Source organism: Pinus tabuliformis, chromosome 7, assembly GCF_031772625.1.
Source record: "Pinus tabuliformis cultivar Carrire ecotype Pingquan chromosome 7, CPIR1, whole genome shotgun sequence".
Classification (NCBI taxonomy): domain Eukaryota; kingdom Viridiplantae; phylum Streptophyta; class Pinopsida; order Pinales; family Pinaceae; genus Pinus; species Pinus tabuliformis.
This window is the reverse complement of record NC_142293.1, coordinates 1,867,386,052-1,867,390,723: the sequence shown is the minus strand read 5'-3', so window position 1 is coordinate 1,867,390,723 and position 4,672 is coordinate 1,867,386,052. Positions and strand designations below refer to the sequence as shown.

At 32.3% G+C, this 4,672-nt stretch overlaps 1 pseudogene; it reads left to right on the top strand.

Moving 5' to 3' along the window:
* The first annotated feature begins 1,023 nt into the window (after positions 1-1,023).
* LOC149255919 (pleiotropic drug resistance protein 1-like) lies at positions 1,024-2,513 on the top strand (annotated as a pseudogene).
* Positions 2,514-4,672: the final 2,159 nt, after the last annotated feature.

Below are 4,672 nucleotides of genomic sequence, written 5' to 3'. Positions count from 1 at the left end.
TCCTTCACCAAATTAGCCCTATGAGAAAGAAAAATAAAGTAGGCATGTCAAGATTGTTTCAGTTGTGAGAACACTAAAATATTTAATGGATAATTAAAGAGATTGTCTTGATTGTTGCAAGTCTTTAAGGAAATTTTTTCTCGTCTTAGGAAAAAATTTAAGAATGGAAATTTATCTTAAAGTTTAGAAACTTTGGTGAATCTTACTAGTCTCTATCATGCGAAGTATAAAATGTTTAGCTATATGTTTGTAAAAATGTTGTCTGGAAAGTTATGGAAATTCCAGTGATATTTAGAGAAAATTTGGCAAGGATTTTTGTAAATCCAAGTTATAGTTCTTAAACTTCAAATTTTTAGTTGTCATAGATGTTTTTGATGGCACTGGATCCATTTCCACCATCAAAAACACGATTCAAACACTGTGTCTATAAGATTTTTTGAAAATTTTTCCCCATATTCTGGACACTTTTGGCCGTCCAAGCAATTCCTCTGCCTTGTTAGACTACTCCTATAAAAATATTCAAATTTCTAATGATTTTATATAGTGTCTATAAAACTTTGGTGATTTTTAAGGTAAAATAATTTTACGATATAAAATTTGGGCAAATAATTTTTAAGAAAAATAGAAATTGAGGAATTTTTTTTGGAAAAAACAGAAAATTAAACCACTTGCGAATATTAACCCCCAAAAGTTTCCTTTCCTCCTCTTTCTGATGCACTATATGTTATTGAAACTTTTAAATTCATAGCCTCATTTGGTTGAAACATGATTGTCTCACAAATATTTGAATCGTTCATTTTACTCATTGTCTTTTCTATTGGAGAATTTGCGGTATGAAGAGGTATTTGATATTATCATATTATAGTATAAGCAAAGATAATTACTTCAAATAAATATACTTTATAGAAATCATGAGCTTTTTTACTAGCATAACTCGAGTTACCAGAAATGCTTCACTTTATTCATGATTCTGGAATAGAAAATATACCTAGCTGGTGGATTTGGGCATATTGGTGCTCACCGATGTCCTATTCCCAAAATACCATAGCGGTGAATGGATTTATGGATCCCATATGGGACAATAAGTGTTATCATGTCCTTATAGAGTGTCCTATAATCATAATCCCTAGAAAGAAATGTGGAATATTTCATCTTTGTGCAGCATGTCAGTAACAACTCCAATGAAATAGTTGGACGTGTTATACTAGAATCTAGTGGATTATTTGTTGAAGCTAAATTTTATTGGATTGGCATTGGAGCATTGATTGGGTTGTACTTTTCAACATTCTGTACATTGTTGCTTTAGCGTGCCTCAATCGTAAGTCTGGCATTCCATTATAAGGTTTGGTTTGTGCTATTGTTTCTCTCACCTCAAATTATCCTAAGAGTGAGATATAATAAAACCTCCTCCAATTACAACTTTAGGGAAATCACAGGTTATTATATCTGAAGAGGTTATTGAAGGAAAGAAAGCAAACAAAACTAGAGAAATAAACTCATGAAACAAACATTGTTTTGAGCAACTCACATCACCAGGAAAGTTTAGTGTTAAGTCGAGCTCTCCAAAGTTTAGTGTTAAGTCGAGCTCTCCAAAAATACTTTAGTAGTTGTGAATATTAAATCTACTACTCATATATTGAATCACAATGTAAATGGAGATGGGTTAATTGTAACTGATTAAAATCTTTGATAGAGAATTAAATGAGAAACTTGAATGTACTAAATCTAAAACTTCTGTAACAACTTGTCTCAGACAATTGTGAGAGATGTTAGAAAGCCTCTGTGTTGTTCTTGATTGAGACTCGAAAGCATTGTTTTTCTTTTGCTTGAAAGAAAGGATGAAACAATTGCACTACAAAATTTGCAACCTATATAATTCTATAACATGGTGACATCCAAAGCTTTGAAAGTATATGAAAAAATATGCACTATTCATTCATAGATTTAATAACTTTGTCAGTCATGTTTACTTGTCAGAGAGGAGAGATAGTCTAACCTCTGAAGACAATTCTACACATGATGGAGAAGTCAGTGTCACTCAAGTCTCGGCACAACACAAGAAAGGAACAATCCTTCCTTTCCAGCCATTTTTTATCGATTTTGAGAACAAAAAGTATTATGTTAACATGCCACAAGTATGTGTATCTACAAATCATTCAATTGAATTTGTAATCTACAAGTCATTTGACATACCCAAGTTCTTTCAATGGAATGTGTAGAACTAATGTTTAATTTTATAATAGAAGATGAAAAGTGAAGCCTTGACTCAAGACATACTACAAATCCTTTCCAATGTAAGTGGATCATTTAGACGAGGGGTACTTACGACCTTGATGGGAGTTAGTAATGCTGGAAAAAATACCCTAATAGATGTCTTGGATGGAAGAAAAACATGGGGCTATATAGAAGGAAATATAAGCCTCTCTGGATTCCCCGAGAAGCAAGAAACATTTACTTGCATCTCAGGATATTATGAAAAAAATGATATCGACTCTCCCAATATCAGTGTTTAAATTACTCGTGTATTCTACATGGCTTCGTCCTCCTTTTGAAGTTGACGAGAAAAATAGAAAGGTTGGTCTATATTTTCCCTTTCTATGTAGTGCTTTTGTGCAAAAATGCTTCCTTGTTAATGAGACTATGAAAGCAACTTTTATTCTTATTTTTTTGTTGTTATAATAACTACAAAATTTTGTGGCAGAAATTATGGAGCTTATGGAGCCCACTCCTTTGGTAGCTTCTCTTGTAGGAGTCCCTGTTGTTAACGGTCTTTCAGTAGAGAAAAGGAAAAGACTTACCATAGAACTACAACTAGTTTTCAATCCTTCTATAATCTTCATGGATGAGCCAACTACAAGACTAGATGTTTTTGCTGCAGTGATAGTTATGTGAATTATTCACAACATAGTCAATACAGGTTTAACAATTGTTTGTATGATCCATTTACCCAACATTGATATCTTTGAGGCTTTTGATGAGGTGAATTCAAACATTTTCATTGATCAATCCACACGATATGAAACAAAAGGTATTTTTAATGTTTCTTTCCTTGGACTAACAAAAGGAAAGGGGTGCAAAGGGTAGAATAGGATAGGTTCCACATAACCAACAATTGCCAAATTTTCAATTTATTGATTTGATGAACTGCAACTCTTACTCCTGGAAAGGGGTGGCCAAATCATCTGTGTGGGTCCTTCGGGTCGCCATTCTCATAAACTCATTGAGTATTTTGCAGTAGGAGTGATTTATTGTTCCATGTTTTATAACATATTTAGTTATCATTTGTTCTTACCATTATCAATCCATGGTGTTAGATTCATATTTATTTGAATGTAATTTGTGCTAGGAGAAACATAGATTACAGAAGGATACAATCTAGTAGCATTGGCCTTGGAAGTGAGTTCCATAGATATTGAGGTGTAGTTTTTGATGAAATCTACAAAAATTCAGCACTATATTAGTATGTCTGACATAATTATAGGAACTTGTTTTAAAGAGGAATTTTTCAATGTTCATCTCTAATTTTGTTACACTATCTTTGATAATATAATTCCTCCAAAGAAGAGATTGTGAATTTTCTAAAACCTTATTTTATTGTTATGTTGTTATGATTTTAGTTGGAATCAAGCTTTTATTAAAGAGCTAAGCACCCCAGCTCCCAGCTAGCACGATCTGTATTTTCCAACATAGTATGCACAATCCTTCAAATTTTGGTGCATGATATGCCTTTAGAAGCAACCTTGGTCATATTGGAGGAATCCACATAATAATGTCATGTAGTTTTTCTCCACTACAATGATTGATTGTTTGGGACCATCTTCTACCACCTTGGAATGAAGAGGTTGGACTCTCTCTTGACAGACATAACAGACTTGTTCCAAAACTGGAAGTTTGAAATTTTGTTTCTCTATTATTGATTAGTTTATCTGTTACAAGTTTGAAGTCCCCAAAGTCACTTAACCTATTGAGAAATATTTCTAACATATGTCATGCAAGTGAAATTATAGTCTTTATGTGTTCTCTTGAAAACTTTTTCTTTTCTTTGTAAGAGTAGACTAAACTTTGTCTTCTCTATATGTCTTTTGCGTCAACCGCTCATTATTGTCTAAGTATTCTTCAATGTCCTTTTACAAATGCAAACAAGAAGATATAATGAATATTATGGGATTAATATACTATTTTGTACTCTTTCTTGGTGTTAGAAATTCATCGAGTGTCCAACCAGTTGTTATAGAATGTATCTATTGCTAGAGCCTATGAGTAAATGAAAAACTTCATAGAGCCCCACATTGATACTATAAGTCCTCACATAATCCTTTAAAGGGTGCTACCTCAATGAAGAGCACTTTTCTTATAAGCAAGAGGTTAGTGGTTTGATTCCATTGTGCCCTAACATGAATTAATCAATGATATTTTAGTTTATTTTCTTTAAATATAATTTTTTATTGTTTCCAGAAAGACAACAACTAGGATTAAAGACATGTGGTCTCTATAAAGGAAATATGTCTTTAATCTCAAATATTGTTTCTGGAGACACAAAAATTAATTTGTCTACTATGAGACAATAATGATTGTGTTATATATTGTCTTTATAGAGACAATTTTTTAAGACAATAATTCGAGACACTCGATTAAAAACAATATTTAAGACAATACGCAAATTTGTTTTTGT